Here is a 21,345-nt window from a genome sequence, read left to right on the forward strand (position 1 = left end):
ATCAGCAGTGGACAGTATTATTAGCTTCTTCAGGAGCTCTAGAACAAAATATGTCTATTTGTTCTAGACACTGTATTCTTGAAAAAAATATTCTCTGATTGCCCCTATAGTACATCTAGTTAATCTGTCCATCAAATATGGGTTCTTCCCCAATGCTTGGAAGTCTGCTGCAGTGATGTTTTAAAATCTGGTGACCCAACACTGTTGGAAAATTAACGACCTATAAGCATTCTTCCAGTGCTATCAAAAGTAGCTGAAAGATGGGTGGCTGATCATCTGACTGATCACCTCATTCAGGACAACTCCATACATCAAATGCAATTTGGATTCAGAACTAACCATTCTACCGAAACAGCCAAATGCTATTTTCTGGAGTGCATTAAATCTAATCTGGACATAGGTGGTGAAGTCGGCCAGTCTTTTTGGATCTTAAAAAGGCCTTTGATACTGTGAATCATGAGGTCCTCCTATCCAAACCATCCTCCCTTAATGTGTCCACTGAAGTCATTAGTTGGATGTATTCCTATCTGACAAACAGAAGTCAAAGGGTTTGTTTTGAGGGACACTCAGTCGGACTCTTTACTATAACATTGGGGTCCCACAATGGTCAATATTAGGCCCCCTTCTGTTTACCATCTATATAAATGATCTCCCACTTGCTTGCCTACAAGTTAACATGCAGATGATACAGAACTGTATGTACACTCAAAAAATAGACAATTGGTTGTTGACAAGTTAACTGAAGCTATGGTACATGTTTCTAAATGAATGACTAATTCTTGCCTGCATTTAAATATCAACAAGACTGTTTGTATGTACTTCTCTAAGAAATCCTTTGATTCTTCCCAACGTGATGTTCTTGTTAATGGGGAGAATCTGAAAGTTGTGTCTAACTTCAGGTATCTTGGTGTCATTTTGGACTACAACTTGACATTTAAGAAACATGTGAAGGTGGTTAACATGGTTAAGTTGGAATATCCAACTTTAGGTTAATAAGACCTTTCCTTCCACTGAAGGCCGCCAAACTATATATGCATGCTATGATCTGAGAACTTGCCTCACATGCTGGTCACAAGCAGGAGTTACTATTCTGAAACCAATTGAATCAACAAACACTTAAGATTTTTGATAACAAACCAGACATTGCAGGCAGCAATGTTTTTATTTGTTGCGTTTATGTAGGCTACCTTTACATATTGGCAATGGCAATATAAGTTTTAGATTTTTATAAATTTTCATTTACAGTTGAAGTCAAAGTTTACATAAACCTCAGCCAAATACATGTAAACTAATTTTTTCACAATTCCTGACATTTAATCCTTGAAAAAAAATTCCGGTCTTAGGTCAGTTGGGATCACCACTTTATTTTAAGAATGAGATGTCAGAAATTGTAGAGAGAATGATTTATTTCAGCTTTTATTTCTTTCATCACAGTCCCAGTGGGTCAGAAGTTTACACACACTCAACTAGTATGTGGTAGCATGGCCTTTAAATTGTTTATCTTGGGTCAAACGTTTTGGGTAGCCTTCTAGAAGCTTCCCACAATAAGTTGGGTGAATTTGGCCCATTCCTCCTGACAGAGCTGGTGTATCTGAGTCAGGTTTGTTGGCCTCCTTGCTCGCACACGCTTTTTCAGTTCTGCCCTCAACTTAGTGTATGTAAACTTCTGACCCACTGGAATTGTGATACAGTGAATTATAAGTGAAATAATCTGTCTGTAAACAAATTGTAGGAAAAATTACTTGTGTCATGCACAAAGTAGATGTCCTAACCGACTTTCCAAAAATATAGTTTGTGGAGTGGTTGAAAAACGGGTTAATGACTCCAACCTAAGTGTATGTAAACTTCCGTCTTCAACTGTATGATGAAATCCTGGTTGAGACTGGACAACTGAACAACAAAACAGCACAGAAAGTAAGTGAAATAAATAGGTTTTGGTTGTTTTACTGGTAATGTGGACATACGTAAATGCCAACAAAATAACTTTAGGGTCAGTCTGGGGGGGGGTGCAAAGAGTCCTAGTAGCCATTTGTTCACCTGTTCAGGAGTCTTATGGCTTGGGGGTTAAAGTTGTTTAAAAGCCTATTGGTCCTAGTGTTGGCACTCTGGTACTGCTTGCCATGCGGTAAGCAGAGAACAGACTAGGGTGGCTGGAGTCGGACAATTTTTAGGGCCTTCCTCTGACACCACCACAGCGTTCCATAGAAATCCTGGTTGAGAATGAAACAACAAATGAACAACGAAACAGCACAGCAAGTAAGTGAAAGAAATGTTTTGATTCGCTTTTACTGGTAATGGGGACATACATACATGCCAACAAAATAACTTTAGGGTCAGTCTGGTGTGTAACCTTTATTTAACTAGGCAAGTCAGTTAAGAACAGATTCTTATTTACAATGGCGGCCAAACTCGGACAACGCTGGGCCAATTGTGCGCCACCCTATGGGACTCCCAATCATGGCCGGATGTGATACAGCCTGAAATATAACCAGGGACTGTAGTGACGCCTCTTGCACTGAGTTGCAGTGCCTTAGACCGCTGCGTCCATGTGTGTGTGTTAACTATTTAACTCTACTAGAATTCTTAAAAGGCCGCAACATTTTTTTATATTGTCTATTGGTATCGGCCAAAAATGTCATATCGATGCATCACTAGTCACAACAAAGACAAAAGATAATTTCTTCCTCTCTGACAACAAAAAGTTTAAACTCTATTTGCATTTGAGGTTTGGTCCCCAAAAAATAAATAAAATTGTCATATCGACGCCGAAATGCTTAGACATTATTTTACTGTAATAGACGAGAACTTAACCATAATAACGATACCCTTTCTATGTCTCAACTCCCAAAATGTAGAACAGACCCTATTAAAACGAGAGTATCAATTAACATGTTGTGGAAAACTAAAGCTCAGCTTCTGTCACTAGCAGCATTTTAGCCACAGACAAGTCTGTTTTATAAATGTACAATGAGCATAAAAAATACATTTAAAGGAATTGGCAAGTCATTCTGAAAAAGAAGAAGTATCTTCTTATCAAGGTAGGCCACTTGATTTCAACATCTAAACAGTGAACAGGCTGTTGTTCAAACAGACAGAGACGGACAGGAAGGTCCATTCATAACAGTTCTACCTTGTTAGCAAGCAAATAGATCCAGGTTGGCTAGACTTGAAATAAAGATTAGCTAGCTACTCACTAGCACGTGGGCTTGTGCTTGAGAGATTGTTTATGAGTACTGTGTTCATTTTCTAGAACGCCTGCTACAAGAAGTTGGTCATTATTAGTGGATATACAATGTGCATGGTTTTGGTTAAATGTTTAACAAAAATTGCATTTTCATAGACAGACTTTAAAGCCAGATCAGTGATTATTTGAAGGGAAAAAAAGGTAATAAAAGTCTATTATATTATTAGTGGGTCTTATGGTTGTGGAAGGCTTCTATTTAGCCTACATATAATTTTACAAGCCCTGAATTCATGTGATTATTCTAAACTGTTTGAAATGCAGTGTATTTGACCTTTAATTGTGCAACAAAGCTTATTTAGAGAACTTTAAAATCTTCAACCACCCATACCTTTGAAAAAACAGCATTATCCTTATATAAAAGCAGCAAAGGACAGCAGCAATGATATTACAACTGATCATATAATTGAACTACAATCCAATTGCATCTCCTTTTGTTTATGTACAACATGATCAGTATTGCTGCCACCTTCTGGCACATAGGCTGCCTGCTCCTCAAATGACCCTGCGCAAAAATACAACTAAGCTCTTTCTCACTACAGAAGCACAACCCTGTCTATAGAATAGAGATCAAATGGTATTTAAAGCCTACATTAAAATATACAATATGTAGGCCTTAGAGAGGGCATTGTACATAAAACTACAACACACTCATTCAGCCTGCAGAACAAACATCCATTTACATAGACTTCTAAAACGTACTGTCAACAGTAAAGAAATAACATCTGAAGGACTTCATACATTCACGTTTCATACTGGCATCTTAAACATGACAGAAAAACAGGTGACTCTCTATACCTCATTTGATAACACAGATTATTTGAGGCCTGGAGTACGCCCAAGCAGAAACTAGTCTGTAGACTAACTGTAGAGCAGGGCCAACTGAAGAGAGTCATGCACCCATTTAGGCCACCGTTCTCACCTCAATGGCCTCTAACTCCCTAAAACAATATGTTCAGAGAAACTGAGCATTTCAGATCACAACTCGAAAACCAGAGGCTGTAGTAGCAGTACGCTACAATTACAATCCTTAGTCGAGACTTAAATTCTGTTTAAAAAAAAAAAGAGAGGTTCCATTAACGGTTTGACGCATGCGTGCCTGTAATGTCAGATATGACCAACGGTCTTAAGTGGGATGAAATCATGAAGCGCCATAGCGCTCTGGTAATCCTCTCTGCTGTTAGCGCTCCATCGAGGGGTCAAATCAGGCTTGGCTTTCAGGTAGGACTACAGCGCTTACATTTTGCCATACTACTGAACGTTAATGTATTCAAAGGGTGCTTAGCCCAGCCTTAGTGGCCTACATACATACTGGAGCTTTTAGGAGTGCGCAGTCTGGTTTCTCGGGCCCCGATGTCCAGACTTTCAACCCGGCGATCCCTTACGGAGTAAAAATAAAGTCGGTCTTAGATCAAGTTCTTAAGTCTGTAAAACAAAAACTCAGAGCTTCTAAAAAGCCCAGCTAGTAATAAGGCATCATGGAAAAGAGAGGATCCTAGTTGTCTGCACCCACCACACTACAGTACAGCTGCCATCTCTCTACCAGCCAGCCCTAAAAGAGAGGATCCTAGTTGTCTGCACCCACCACACTACAGTACAGCTGCCATCTCTCTACCAGCCAGCCCTAAAAGAGAGGATCCTAGTTGTCTGCACCCACCACACTACAGTACAGCTGCCATCTCTCTACCAGCCAGCCCTAAAAGAGAGGATCCTAGTTGTCTGCACCCACCACACTACAGTACAGCTGCCATCTCTCTACCAGCCAGCCCTAAAAGAGAGGATCCTAGTTGGGTGCACCCACCACACTACAGTACAGCTGCCATCTCTCTACCAGCCAGCCCTAAAAGAGAGGATCCTAGTTGTCTGCACCCACCACACTACAGTACAGCTGCCATCTCTCTACCAGCCAGCCCTAAAAATCTTACCGTTGTCATGGAAACTCCAAAAAATGTTCTCATTGTGTAACCTAGCTAATTCACAGAGACCCAGCCAAGTTTTGAAATGTATTTAGACTGAAGAGAACAGCGAAGTTATGACAGCAACTTGGAACCTCAGGTTTTTGGCATCCCAATAACTCCAAGTCATAATCTAAATTATGAACAACCTGTCGGGTTTCTCTATATTCTAAAAATAACAAAATGTTATGGATCAATTTCTTTCTCTATCCCCAAGCTTTGAAGTCAACTTGTAGGAGAAACAAAATGTGGTTCATCTACAACAAAGTAGTTGTTCTAAAGGGCATACAGTGTTGAGCTCACTGAGATGAGTCTGTAGCCTCTCTGCTGCCAGCTCAGCCCAGAGTCAATGTTTGAGGCTGGGCAGCTGGGCTTACACACACACACACAAACTGTAGCTGGCTAATACATAGATCACTGACAGGCAAACTGCAGGGTCTGTGAGGCTGTGGCCTACATGCTTTCACTTGTCTCAGTCCACAGGGTGCCTGCAAAGCCTAGCTAGGTGTCAAAGGCAACTCAACAGGCAAGCAGTGTTTTATCACATACTGACTCTGCTGTGCAACAATGAGTCATGTACAGTAACATTTTCCAGACAACAGTGTATTGGCTGGCGGATATTAAATACACTGAAATGGACACTTAAAAGGCTGTGATATTATAAAGGATGGCACATCAGGGATTGGCTCAAAGATAGAGAAAAAGCCCTCAACCACATACCCCGGTTTGAATACATTTGCATCATGGGAAATCAGAAGGCATGTTGGCTGAACATGGTTCCCACGATGGTGACTACAGAGTCACTTACCACCTCGGCAGCATTAACATGTCTGTAGCCCCGGGGGAATGGCATCTTATCAGGGGGACAGCCTTTGGTGTACTGAGAAGGAACACACTAAGCAACAGATTGAACTTGAGTGCTTCTGTAGCCTGCTGCCCTTTTGTTTCCAGTCCCACACAAAACATTCCCCGAGCAGGACTGATAGAAGTTTAACCACTAAGAACAGGGTTTTCTCCTCCATTGCGCTAAGATTTAATTTTGCAATTTTAAAGCAAATTTCCTACAGTTCTATACATTTTGCCATGCAGCTGAGAGAAAACGTTGCAGTTTTAACGCTTATTTCCTGCAATTCAACATATTCTGCAATGGAACGGAGAGAATTTTGCTGTTTGAAAAGCTAGTTCCCCATAATTCTATGCATTTTACCATGGATAATGCTGTGTTCTTTTGCTCAAACATGATAACAAAATGAATATTGCTAAATTCATTGTTTTGGGAATTTTCAATTCTCCCTATCCAGTTTTTTAGGGTGATTGTTATCTCAGAGATAATATTATTTAAAAATAGGTAAATTATCTTTTCCACATTTATAATTTCACACGCTCTATGTGGCCCATAGCAACAGGTCGAGCGCATAGGGCTCCGGAGTGGCACAGCGGTCTACGGCACTGCATCTCAGTGCAAGAGGCGTCACTACAGTCCCTGGTTTGAATCCATGCTGAATCACATTCGGCAGTGATTGGGAGTCCCGTAGGGCGGCTCACAATTGGCCCGGCGTCGTCCGGGTTTGGCAGGGGTAGGCAGTCATTGTAAATAAGAACTTGTTCTTAACCGACTTGCCTAGTTGAAAAAAGGTTAAATTAAAAATATATATATAATAAGACCTCAATGGAATGCACATGACCCTCCCTGCTGCTGCCGTCCAGCAGCCCTTCAACTAGACAAGGAGGGGGTGGAGGTGATTACAATGAGCTCCAGTGTGACAGGAGCCCAGTGGAGGCCTGTAACAGACCTGAACTCACACAGCATGTGCAGAGCCTCTGAGCCAGGAGAGACAAAGCATGCCGCTGGCTGCTGTTAGTGTGTGCTGCTGTTGTCTGATAAGAACAGGATGAAATGGTAACAAACATTGGGCAATAAATGAGTGTAAGTAGTCCTTGACTATGTGTCAAAGGGCAGGCGGACAGATATGTGTGTGGACTTTCACAATACGTCTGAACATGCTGTAGTTGGGTTTAGGGTTGGGCAATGTCAGACGCTGTCCTATCGTGAATATGTACCCCCAAAAAATTGATATGATGGTACATGAATGCTACAACAGGATGAATCATGATGAAAGATAATGTTTTTGTTTTTTTTACCTTTATTTAACTAGGCAAGTCAGTTAAGAACAAATTCTTATTTTCAATGACGGCCTAGGAACAGTGGGTTAACTGCCTGTTCAGGGGCAGAACGACAGATTTGTACCTTGTCAGCTCGGGGATTTGAACTTGCAACCTTCCGGTTACTAGTCCAACGCTCTAACCACTAGGCTACCCTGTTGATGAAAGCCGGGGCAGAGACGCTAAGTGCAGGCAAATCTTTTCTAATATTCCTTTCTGGTGGAACTTCATCATGGAAAAGGTTGTGTGTGGCACGCACAATGGAGCATAGACAGTCTGATGAGCAACAGGATGTTTTACCTTAGTGAGTTTGCTTCTATCTATCCTGTGATGTATAACCTGTCTATAGTCTTCAGAATTGGCTAATGATTATTTTTATTTGCCTTATAAAATAGTAAATATTATGGTTTGTTGGATCTCTCATAAAGCTGTGATTGAGAATAGTCTATGCTGTAGACTTTCATTCTTCTTCATTTTTACAGCAGCAACATTAGGACACCTTCTTAGGCTAGAATATTTGGGAAATAAGCTACTGTTCATAACTTTACCTTGTCTTAAAGCTTTTATGGTTAGGCCTAGTCGGAGGATAGGTTATTATTGGCCATTTGGTTTTCAACCTTGCATTTTCCCACCGTATGGATCATTTTAAGCTTAATCTTAATTACAAACTTGGCATTAAAATGTTTCTATAGGCTATTGATATTGTTTGTCTTCTCTCATTATTAGTCCCATGGCTACCTTATGTTTTTACCTATATCATTGCCACCACACTAACATATATTTAAGATCTTTGATAACTAACAACCACCTAAATAAAATAATTTTTTATTCTCCCTGACTTATGTTATTTTTGAGTCACTCAGATTGTGTATGCTGTGTTCTTATGCTATGGCAAAATAGGTAGAATTGCAGAAAACTATATTTAACCTCTAAAAGTCTGTTGGGGGAGGGTTCATTTAGCTATTTGATTTAGAATTTTAGGACCTTTTAGGTATCAACAATTTTTTTATGTATTTGATAAAATATTGAATTTGCCCTCTACTACTGTAGCCTATATAAACACAATGAGTAACACATTCATAAATGTCAACAAAAAAGAAATCCTAAGGAATAGGGTTTTGAAGCGTCTGTCCTAAATCTCGGAGACATAAGAAAGCTCAGGAAATATGTTTTTTGGGCACTAAACTACCTCCGTACTTCACATTTGTTTGTATTGGTCACCTTCAGACGAGTACCACTTGTGGGGGTTGTAGAGCAAAATAAAAACACCATTGTGTTCGTGAACGTCTCTCCACAAGTAGGGCAAACCGTTCGAACGCTACAGATGTTTGTGAGGAGACCGATTTTCTCTCATGGCCCTCCCCATGGAAACATTTGTAGAATTGCAGGAAATTGCAAAATTGCAGAAAGATGGCCACAAAAATGTTGGGAATATAGCCATTTATTTTTTAAACAGCTAAGAATGTTAAGGAATGTCCCAGTGGTAATTTTGACAGTTAGGCTTACCTTTTAGTCAATTCCTCCAGTGTCAGTTTTAGTTATTATCAATTGATCAAAACATGACAATTTTAGTCACAGCCATTTTAGTCACATAAGTCGATACATTTTTTTCTACTAAATAATCAATATTTATACTACATCTAACTTCCGTCATGTGTAAATGCAGATGGCCTAGTTGGACATGGCCTACTTTCACCTTGTATAGCTTATATCAACATAGATATTGTGGCAGATTGTAACCAATGCCAGCCATAATTAACCATATAGGGTATAAAGTCTTGGCTACAGGTTAAACAATTTACAGCACTGATTTTCTCCCCATCATAACTGTCAAGGGGGTAAATATTGGTGATTTCCTTGAAAGAAAAAAAAGTATTACTGTATTTCTAATATTCAACAAATAACATTTGTTTTTCCTCACTGGAAAAAAGCAAACGCAACTCACATTTGCAGACCGCGGCGCAAGAGCAGCAACACAGATGAATAAATAACAGCGCACATGGGAAAATGGAGCTTTGATTTAAGCAAAGCAAAATGAGGTTATATTAAAGAGAGTAAACATTGTTTCTAGTTGAGGTTAGTTACAAGTCAAGTGCCCTGGCTTCGAATCAGTGACTGAAGTGACCGCCTGTAAACTGTGTGGGAGAGCCGGGCATATCAGATAGCGCAACTGAAAGATGTCAATTCTGCCAATGAGAGGATTGCATGAAATACTCTGCATAGGACTGGAGGACTGGACAAAACGGATAAAAAGGAGCTTCATGTCAAATCAAAATGTCCATTAGTCTTAGTTAGAATTCTCGTCACATTTCTGTCGACTAAAATGAAAAGTAATTTGTAATAGTTATTGTTTTTTTCCCAATGGCATCTCGTCTCGTTATCGTCATAGTTTTAGTCAGGAAAAATAGGTAGTTGAGTATTTTTCTTATTGTTGACAAATTAACACTGGAGTATCCGAGATATATTAAAAACAAATTATAGGATTAAGCTTAAACCTATGGATCGACATAGAGAAACAATATTTTCTAACTGGACATTTTGAGTTGCTATGTTGAAATGATCTGCTGTCTGGCCTACATCGAATCAAACTTTGTCACATGCGCCGAATACAACAAAATGTAGACTTTATCGTGAAATGCTTAGTTACAAGCCCTTAACCAACAGCGCAGTTCAAGAAGAAAACATTTACCAAGTAGACTAAAATAAAAAGTAATAATAAAAAGTAACACAATAAGAATAACGAGGCAATATACAGGGGGTACGATGGCAGGAAGCTTGGTCCCACTGGGCCGTTTGCACTACAGAGGGTTTCTGCAGACGGCCCAGTACATCACTGGGGCCAAGCTTCTCTAGCGTTCTGTATATAACATTCATTGAAATAGGCTATAGCAAATACGAATATTGAAATGACTGGGAATGTCACTTGTGTGCTGCCCTGCTGTGCGCTGCGAGACTCCATTCTTTACTTCACAGCAGCAGTCAAGTTCAAATAGTCATGTGACAGAATGGTTTAGCCTATGTCGTCACCATCGACGGTGTCTGTCAATCATCCCGATAGACGATGCTACGGTTATATCACCTAAACCTTGTAAAATTAGACTAGGTAAGCTAGCAAAATCATTCCAGTTCACTTTAAACTTGACATTGCATTCAACTTGAGGCACACCTTAATAACATAAGCCAAAGATACATTGCCAACAACACACAATTAGAACAATTCTCTACAGGTCTCCTACATGTGTGGAACGTGTGCTGATGCCAGACAATCCATAGGTAAAATTGGATTCCCACACCTATAAACGGCCAACCCCAATTAAACAAGTCATCCGTTTAAGCTGCGGCCTCAAGCTGACAGGCATGGGGAGAGGAGGAGAGAGCCGGTCATTAAAAACAAATCTCCTACATGACTTCTTACCTCCTGACCCTCTTCCTAACCCCTCCACCTTGTTGCCCACTTGAGGCTGAACACTTAAAAATCACAATGAGTTTACAGCCTGAGGGGTGGGCACTTCAGGGAACCAGCTGAGATTCCTGGCATGCCGGAGATGTGCATGGCACATTCTTGTTGCAGGCGTCAGGGCTTCAAACAGTCAGTTCAGGTCCAGCTTCATTCTTTCATGTTAGTGCTCTGAGGAATCGCCAGTAATCCCAGTAGAGGCAATGTTTGGAATCTGGCACATTCTGTGGGCGTGTCAAGTTGTGAGGTCTTTTATCCGCGTGTTTTGAAGCAATGCCTCTAAAAATATTTATCTGTGTTCTGCTGGTATTAATGTCTGAAAATGGCCTTCAAGAGATGACAAAATAATGTGTGGGTGATGCCATAGCCTTGCAATTAAACACAGCTTCCACAGCAGTGTTTAGAGAGGACCAGACCAAAGTGAGGGAAAATGTGAGACTCACTGCAATAAGGTATTTTGTTGTACTGGGTGACTCCACTTTTCCATAGTACAATAAACAGGGGGGGCTCCACATTGACAAAATGGTACTGACAAATGACAGTATATGGAAATCTACCCTAAACATGTCACCTTAAACAAAGTGACAATACTTAATCTTAGGGAAAATAAAGGCCGCATGGCTCATCAGGTCAGGAAACGGCGATTGTTATGCCGAATTGCATGAGCAGTGTCCTACTCCAAATTGGCCAGATTATATTAAGAGTTTATACATTATTTTTTTACATAACTTCTTACCAGGGAACGCAATGCAAAAAAGAGAATGACCATAGTCCAATCTAGACTATTCTGTCCAAAGATACTCAAAGAAATAGCACATTTTCCTGGTCATTCTCTATTGTACCTTAGCAAGGCTGTTGAGTGGAATGTTATTGTGTTAAACCACATCTCAATGGCTTCTAAGCAGGATGGTTGTAACCTAGCTAGATATTTGAGCTGGCTTGAAAGAGTAGGAGGGGTTACAAGGCCCGCTTTTTGTTATATATATATATATATACACTGCTCAAAAAAATAAAGGGAACACTTAAACAACACAATGTAACTTCAAGTCAATCACACTTCTGTAAAATCAAAACTGTCCACTTAGGAAGCAACACTGATTGACAATACATTTCACATACTGTTGTGAAAATAGAATAGACAAAAGGTGGAAATTGTAGGCAAGTAGCAAGACACCCCCAATAAAGGAGTGGTTCTGCAGGTGGTGACCACTTCTCAGTTCCTATGCTTCCTGGCTGATGTTTTGGTCACTTTTGAATGCTGGCGGTGCTTTCACTCTAGTGGTAGCATGAGACGGAGTCTACAACCCACACATTACATTTACATTTACATTTAAGTCATTTAGCAGACGCTCTTATCCAGAGCGACTTACAAATTGGTGCATTCACCTTATGACATCCAGTGGAACAGCCACTTTACAACAGTGTATCTAAATCTTTTAAGGGGGGGGGGGGGGGGGGGGGGGGGGGGTCAGAAGGATTACTTTATCCTATCCTAGGTATTCCTTAAAGAGGTGGGGTTTCAGGTGTCTCCGGAAGGTGGTGATTGACTCCGCTGTCCTGGCGTCGTGAGGGAGTTTGTTCCACCATTGGGGTGCCAGAGCAGCGAACAGTTTTGACTGGGCTGAGCGGGAACTGTACTTCCTCAGTGGTAGGGAGGCGAGCAGGCCAGAGGTGGATGAACGCAGTGCCCTTGTTTGGGTGTAGGGCCTGATCAGAGCCTGGAGGTACTGAGGTGCCGTTCCCCTCACAGCTCCGTAGGCAAGCACCATGGTCTTGTAGCGGATGCGAGCTTCAACTGGAAGCCAGTGGAGAGAGCGGAGGAGCGGGGTGACGTGAGAGAACTTGGGAAGGTTGAACACCAGACGGGCTGCGGCGTTCTGGATGAGTTGTAGGGGTTTAATGGCACAGGTAGGGAGCCCAGCCAACAGCGAGTTGCAGTAATCCAGACGGGAGATGACAAGTGCCTGGATTAGGACCTGCGCCGCTTCCTGTGTGAGGCAGGGTCGTACTCTGCGGATGTTGTAGAGCATGAACCTACAGGAACGGGCCACCGCCTTGATGTGTGGCTCAGATAGTGCAGCTCATCCAGGATGGCACATCAATGCGAGCTGTGGCAAGAAGGTTTGCTGTGTCTGTCAGCGTAGTGTCCAGAGCATGGAGGCGCTACCAGGAGACAGGCCAGTACATCAGGAGACGTGGAGGAGGCCGTAGGAGGGCAACAACCCAGCAGCAGGACCGCTACCTCCGCCTTTGTGCCAGGAGGAGCACTGCCAGAGCCCTGCAAAATGACCTCCAGCAGTCCACATTTTGCAGGGGGGGTTGGACACATGCCCTTCTTAAAATAACATTTATTTTCAGGACGTGTTCTTTTCAGGAATTCTACAAAAATTCCCATTGCTCTACCACAGTGAAACGTTGACCTTTGTGACTAGTGTAGCCTTCCTACTTCAGAGTGGCCTGCAGCGTCTGCTTTCACTATCAGTAAAGTGGCTCTGAGAGAATATGCCTCTTCATGCCCAGAGTCCTGCATGGAATGCTGCTTTACACTCAGGTAAAGCCTTCACACTAGAAGTCTGCTTGGGAATGATTCATTCATCCCGCTCCTGCCTAAAGCTTTTCATACTGCACCCGCCCACACCCGCTGGCTTTCTGTCCGACTCACACCCACTACCACAAGAACTGGTCCTGAACCCAACCGCAGTCCCGCAATGTTATTTTAGACGTATGCGACGACGCAGCTCTCAGTAATTTTGCACCCTATAGGCAATATCAAAATGCTCTAAAATAACCTAAGAAATAGGTCAAATTACAAGAGATTCTCACGTGGACCATTATATTAAGCTTTCAGTATTACTGGGCTATATCAGCCAATAGGATAGACATAGGTTGAAGAGATTTGGAGACTTGCACTTTCTCTTGAGCTACGTTTTACAGCCTACCTTAAGATTGGGACGATTTTTCAGACAAATATGGGTGATCAATATTTATTTCTCTGCAATGTTCTAAACCATAGCCTAATCAAATTAAGTAAGTATATTTACTTTCAAAAACAACTGCCTACTCTATTTAATTGAGATACATAGAGTACCAGTCAAAAGTTGACACACCTACTCATTCAACGATTTCTCTTCTTTTATTTTTTACTATTCTACAAATGTAGAAAATAGTGAAGACATACAACTATGAAATAACACCTATAGCATCATGTAGTAAATAAAAAGTGTTAAAGATTCTTCAAAGTAGCCACCCTTTGCCTTGATGACATCTTTGCACACTCTTGACAGTCTCTCAGCTTCACCTAGAATTAATTTCCAACAGTCTTGAAGGAGTTCCTACATATGCTGAGCACTTGTTGGCAGCTTTCCCTTCACTCTGCGGTCCAACTCATCCCAAATCATCTCAATTGGGTTGAAGTCGGGTGATTGTGGAGGCCAGGTCATCTGATGCAGCACTCCATCACTCTCCTTCTTGGTCAAACAGCCCTTACACAGCCTGGAGGTGTGTTGGGTCATTGTCTTGTTGAAAAACAAATGATAGTCCCACTAAGCGCAAACCAGATGGGACGGCGTATCGCTGCAGAATGCTGTGGTAGCCATGCTGGTTAAGTGTGCCTTGAATTCTAAATAAATCAGAGACAGTGTCACCAGCAAAGCACCCCCAGACCATCACATCTCCTCCTCCATGCTTCACGGTGGGAACAACATGTGGAGATCAGTCCGCCTGGCCTTGCTGCTATTCCAGTTTCAACTGTTCTGCCTGCAGTTACGGAACCCCTACCTGTCCCAGACCTGCTGTTTTCAACTCTTAATGATCGGCTGTGAAAAGCCAACTGACATTTATTCCTGATTATTATCTGACCATGCTTGTCATTTATGAACATTTTGAAAATCTTGGCTCTCTCTAATTTTCTCCTTCTCTCTTTCTTTCTCTCTCGGAGGACCTGAGCCCTAGGACCATACGTCAGGACTACCGTGCATGATGACTCCTTGCTGTCCCCAGTCCACCTGGCCTTGCTGCTGCTCCAGTTTCAACTGTTCTGCCTGCGGTTATGGAACCGCCACCTGTCCCAGACCTGCTGTTTTCAACTCTTAATGATCGGCTATGAAAAGCCAACTGAAAATTATTCATGATTATTATTTGACCATGCTTGTCACTTATGAACATTTTGAACATCTTGGCCATGTTCTGTTATAATCTCCACCCGGCACAGCCAGAAGAGGACTGGCCACCCCTCATAGCCTGGTTCCTCTCTAGGTTTCTTCCTAGGTTTTGGCCTTTCTAAGGAGTTTTTCCTAGCCGCCGTGCTTCTACACCTGCATTGCTTGCTGTTTGGGGTTTTAGGCTGGGTTTCTGTACAGCACTTCGAGATATTAGCTGATGTACGAAGGGCTATATAAAATAAACTTGATTGATTGATGATCATCCGTTCACCTACTCCGCGTCTCACAAAAACACGGTGGTTGGAACCAAAAAAATCACAAATTTGGAATCAACAAACCAAAAGACAGATTTCCACCAGTCTAAAGTCCATTGCTCACGTTTCTTGGCCCAAGCAAGTCTCTTATTATTGGTGTCCTTTAGTAGTGGTTTCTTTGCAGCAATTCAACCACAAGGTCTGATTCACACAGTCTCCTCTAAACAGTTGATGTGTCTGTTACTTGAACTATGTGAAGCATTTATTTGTGAGGCTGGAAAACTCTAATGAACTTATCCTCTGCAGCAGAGGTAACTCTCTGGGTCTTCCTTTCCTGTGGTGGTCCTCAAGAGAGCCAGTTCCATCATAGCGCTTGATGGTTTTTGCGACTGTACTTGAAGAAACTTTCCTAATTCTTTAAATGTTCCGTATTGACTGACCTTCATGCCTTAAAGTAATGATGGTCCCTTCATGCCTTAAAGTAATGATGGTCAGTCGTTTCTCTTTGCTTATTTGAGCTGTTCTTGCCATAATATGGACTTGGGCTTTTACCAAATAGGACTATCTTCTGTATACCACACCTACCTTATTACAACGCAACTGATTGGCTCAAACGCATTAAGTAGGAAATAAATTTCACAAATGAACTTAAGGTACACCTGTTAATTGAAATGCATTCCAGGTGATTACCTCATGAAGCTGGTTGAGAGAATGCCAAGAGTGTGCAAAACTGTCATCAAGGCAAAGGGTGGCTATGAAATATATTTTGGATTTGTTAAACACTTTTTTGATTACTACGTGATTCCATGTGTTATTTCATTGTTTTGATGTCTTCGGCGCACTTTATCTTGCACGCCCAACTAGGAGAGGAGAGGTAGGCTACTGAAGATGAAGCAGCGAATTCAGTGTGAATAATGCGACAATGAAGTGCTTCTAATACAACAGGTAGGTTAACGCATAACAAAGCAGAAAGATGACCATTTCCAAATAACCTGCGTGAAAACAAAAATATTTTAATCCCAAAGTTGTCTGATCTGACCACCCGCAGCATGAAAAATGCTGACTGCGCTGCAATGATCTCTGTCGGGACCCGCAGGTGAATGCAGCCCTCTACTTCACACCACACAGCCAGTACAGGCTTGAAATATTAGCTTGTCTTGTACCAATATAAATAAGCTTTAGAAGCAGCAGCAGCTGATAAACCAGAGTTTGACGTCATTGAGATCCTGTGGATGAGACGTAGTGGTCTAGTTGGTGGTGTAAGTTTATTTGGAACCTATAGGCTATAACGTTTGAACCTGCAGCATAGGTCTGCCACTGCACAATCAGTGACTTGACTCACTGGCTTCAATTTCAAGCGCATTCTCCCCTTCTAAACTGACCCTCTAATTAGTTTGCTTGATCTGAACCATGGGGATTTTATTAGCCTACAAGGAGTGCTTTCAGGATCCCAGGTCACAAGCAGGCCGTGTTTACTCAGAGTTCCTCCAGAGACCGTACAAGAACATATACAGGCCTCGACATTGACTCTTGTCCGCTTGCTCAGGGCAAGTAAAACAAACTGTTTGAGCAAAGTGTCTTCCAGATGCGATGTTTTGCTCACTGTCCTCCCAATCTCTGCACAGCGCATCGGGTTAGAACTATCGTAGGCCTGCATTGACAGGCACGAGCAGTCTTTCAAATCATGCAGTCAGTCACAAGATGCATTTTTGAGATCAAAGCGAGCAGCATTTGCACATTTGTTGATAATAATTGCTATCGAGATATTTGCCCAGTTACATCTCATTTTTGGATAGCAATGAAAATCATATAAAATTCATGGTGTGTGCATCACCTGAGTGTGCCAGCGGTCTGTTGCCAGAGGCGAGCGAGCGAACGATTAGCACAGTAAGGAAAATAATGATAGTCTGTTGTATAACTAGATAGCCAATTCAAAACAGTGTAGTTTGGCTGGTTAACTATTAGCATGCATTAATGTCATGTCCTAAAAAAAACATCCACCAGCACTCGTATATAACCGAAAATGGCCAACACAGCTGATACGGGTGCACAGTTGAAGAAACCAATGCTGCATACTGTTGTAAAACTCTCTCTCAAGCTCTCAAAATTGGCTAGTATTCTCCTATATTCAATACTGGCCATGTAATTCTGACAAAGTTACAAAATATTATTTGAATAGCCTTATTGACAAGTAACTCCGATGCTGTCAAGATCTCCCCTGAACACTGAAGATTCTAACCTTACAAATACAGTGCATTAAGAAAGTATTCAGACCCCTTGACTTTTTCCACATTGTGTTAAGTATTTTTTGTTCCCCTCAATCTACACACAATGCCCCATAATGACAAAGCAAAAACAGGTTTTTAGAAAATGTTGCTAATTTATAAAAATTAAAACTGAAATATAACATTTACATAAGTACTGTATTCAGATTCTTTACTCAGTACTTTGTTGAAGCACCTTTGGCAGCGATTACAGCCTCAAGTCTCAGGTATGACGCTACAAGCTTGGCACACCTGTATTTGGGGAGTTTCTCCCATTCTTCTCTGCAGATTCTCTCAAGTTCTGACAGGTTGAATGGGGAGCGTCGCTGCACAGCTATTTTCAGATCTCTCCAAAGTAGAGGTCGACCGACTGACTTTTCAACGCTGATACCGATACAGATTGGAGGACCAAAAAAAGCCGATACCAATTAAAAAATAATGACAAATACAACAATACTTAATTAACAATGAACACTTTTATTTTAACTTAATATATTACATAAAATAAATTTAAAAAAAAAAAATCTTATAAAGAATGAAACATGTTCAATTTGGTTTAAATAATGCAAAAACACAGTGATGAAGAGGAAAGTAAAAGTGCAATATGTGCCATGTAAAAAAGCTAACGTTTAAGTCCCTTGCTCAAAACATGAGAACATATGAAAGCTGGTGGTCCCTTTTAACATGGGTCTTCAATATTCCCAGTTAAGAAGTTTTAGGTTGTAGTTATTATAGGAAATATGACGCATCAACTATTTCCCTCTATGCCATTTGTATTTCATATACCTTTGACTATTGGATGTTCTAATAGGCACTTCAGTATTGACAGCCTAATCTCAGGAGTTGATAGGCTAGAAGTCATAAACAGAGCTATGAATCAAGAATTGCTAAGAGCTGCTGGCAAACGCAGTAAAGTTTGAATGAATGCTTACGAGCCTGCTGCTGCCTACCACCGCTCAGTCAGCCTGCTCTATCAAATATCAAGTCATAGACTTCATTATAACATAATAAACACAGAAATATGAAATATTATATGCAACGCAGGACAAGCTAGTTAACCTAGTAATATCATCAACCATATGTAGATAACTAGTGATTGTGAAGATTGATTGTTTTTCATAAGATAAGTTTAATGCTAGCTAGCAACTTACCTTGGCTCCTTTTGACGCTGCACTTGCGTAACAGGTGGTCAGCCTGCTATGCAGTCTCCTCGTGGATTGCAATGTAATCGGCAATAATCGGTGTCCAAAAAGGCAGATTACCGATTGTTATAAAAAATTAAAATCGGCATGGCCGATTTCAATCGGTCGACCTCTACTCCAGAGATGTTCGGTCTGGTTCAAATCTGGGCTCTGGCTGAGCCACTCGAGGACATTCAGAGACTTGTCTCGAAGCCACTCCTGCGTTGTCTTGGCTGTGTGCTTAGGGTTGTTGTCCTGTTGGAAGGTGAACCTTTAATAAATCCAACATATGCACCACCCAGAACGCACTGCAACAGACTCTTCAACGCAAACGTATCGTTCCATTGGAAATGAATGTACTTCTGGTGTACCAAAATGCAATTACACTATCAGTGTGATCGAGGTGTATGAGAATTTGTTGACAAGATGAGTGGCATTTGCAAATCAATGACTGAATCAGAGATAACGTATAAGACTATCATTAGGCTACTCTTGTCATTCAGTTGGTTAAGTCCAAGTACTGGATATGAACCTAGTTTTATGAAGTAGGTGTATGTTCCAAACTCACACCTTCTGCGCTCTCATTCTCACAGGCAGCTGTGACCTATATGTTCCACCTCAACTAGTCAATGGATGAGTGAAATACGTCACACCAAAGGCATCAACTTCACATTGCGAAAGAGAGGCCTCTGTTTAATTGCTGGAAAATTATGGGTTAGTACTGTTAAATATGCAGTCCTCTGATTTTTTTTCTCCATATGAATTGTCACAGCAAGTTGTCTCAGATGTAAAAGCCTCATTCCTAAGCAGCTTTAGCAAGACCCATACAATGAGACACACCACTTAGCAATGCTGCTGACAACTTGCTGGGCCTATTATGGTGAAGGAAAAATTGTTATCCTAAAATGAACAAATAACTAATTAAATTGGTGCACAGACATGATAAACCTGGTGATAAGTCTCTTTTTTTCTACAACAGAATCACATCAGTGCTTTTCTGTGTGGTAGAATCCAGAGACCTTACCATTTAAGAAAGGTTTAGCCTCTCATGAGGGCATTAAAAAAGGATGTGCCCAATAGGACTCCCTACCCTTAGGCATGGATGGACCACACAATCTCCTGAACGACAACACATGATTATTAAACTAAAAGGCAACCAGAAGGAACAAACTTTTTTTTTTTTATCTGTATTTGGGGAACCCAGGGAGATCCAGCTCAAACGGAGACACTTCCAATTCCCAGAGTAAAACGTCCACCACACTCATGTCTATAAAATAAACCAGTGTGATGAGCTCCATCATCCAGTGCCTGTTGCTAGGAGAACTTTGAAAAAATGGTGTGGACTGCTATAAAAATGTCTGATATCCATGCTATACTCAATAGCAGCATAGTAAATCATGCATTTCTACTGGCACAGTGGATAGAGGGGGATGATTAACTGGAAACTCAGGACATCATGTGGGCCCCCAAATGGCGTCCTATTTTCTACATAGTGCACTACTTTTGACCAGGGGCCATAGAGCATTATGTATGGGAAAGGGCACCATTTGGGACACCGCCCATACCTGCAGCATAAATATAACACACAAAGCCCAACATCTGACAACAAAGCATGCAATGCATCTCTCGGCCTACAAGGTAACCAGTACTAAAAAGCAACACATTTCCATTCATATCACTAACAGGACATCGAACTTACCCTCCTCAATAGTACTTTTTAAACCACTATTTGTTTATGTTTGAGGACCAAAACATGATTGTTAGAGTTTGTTGTCACTTTGTATTATGTACTCACTTTCTGAAAAAGTTCAAAGAGTACTTGGGGCTCCTGAGTGGTGTAGTGGTCTAAGCCACTGCATCTCAGCGCTAGAGAAGTCACTACAGACACCCTGGTGAGATTCCAGGCTGTTTCACAAACTGCCGTGATTGGGAGTCATATAGGGCGGCCCACAATTGGCCCAACGTCGTGTGGGTTTAGCCGGTGTAAGCCGTCATTGTAAATAAGAATTTGTTCTCAACAGACTTGCCTAGTTAAATAAAAGGTTAAATACGTTCTAGTCATTGATAGATCAGTGAAAATAAAATAGAGTTTTGAGCTGGGCTGTGGGTGGTATTTAACCGATTGTACTTTGAAAAATTCTTGCAATTCAAAATGTTCTGCAACTAAACACAGTAGACTCCTTAGGGAGATAGTATAGGAAACGTAGTGTAGTGTAAACACAGCTGGGACGCCAGTTTTAATGGGCTGAGGTTTGGATTCAAAGAACAGTGACTAAAACTGCATTCTCACAAAACTCCTAACAGTAATCAAACTGACAGTCACAGAGGGATTATATTGAAAATAGTCGACCGGAGCCTGGCCCTATAATATAATAGGACAACAATTGCATAATAAATATTTTTAAGATGCAGCTTTTCAGAAAACTAAGGGTGACCATAACGTTAATGAACGATCTTCGTGACGTCACTTAAATATAATCGACAACTCACTCACGCAGTAACGTTTGTTATTAGCATGCTCGCTCTCATGTTTTGGATAGCCAACTAGCTTAGTAACTTCAGTACACACAAATCAAATAACAGCTAGATGGTTCATTCTTATTTTCCTGGTAACAAAACCAACTCGGTGACTGGCTGGATGAATGGTTAAAACACTGCTCATCATCAACT

General features: G+C 41.2%; 1 protein-coding gene across 10 annotated transcripts in view; it reads right to left on the bottom strand.

The window, feature by feature from the left end:
• Positions 1-21,345, bottom strand: part of LOC129868197 (rap guanine nucleotide exchange factor 6-like) — a 195,929-nt gene that overhangs the window by 173,838 nt on the left and 746 nt on the right. The gene's annotated exons all lie outside the window — the stretch shown is intronic.

The sequence above is a fragment of the Salvelinus fontinalis genome, chromosome 13, assembly GCF_029448725.1.
Source record: "Salvelinus fontinalis isolate EN_2023a chromosome 13, ASM2944872v1, whole genome shotgun sequence".
In the NCBI taxonomy this organism is placed as follows: domain Eukaryota; kingdom Metazoa; phylum Chordata; class Actinopteri; order Salmoniformes; family Salmonidae; genus Salvelinus; species Salvelinus fontinalis.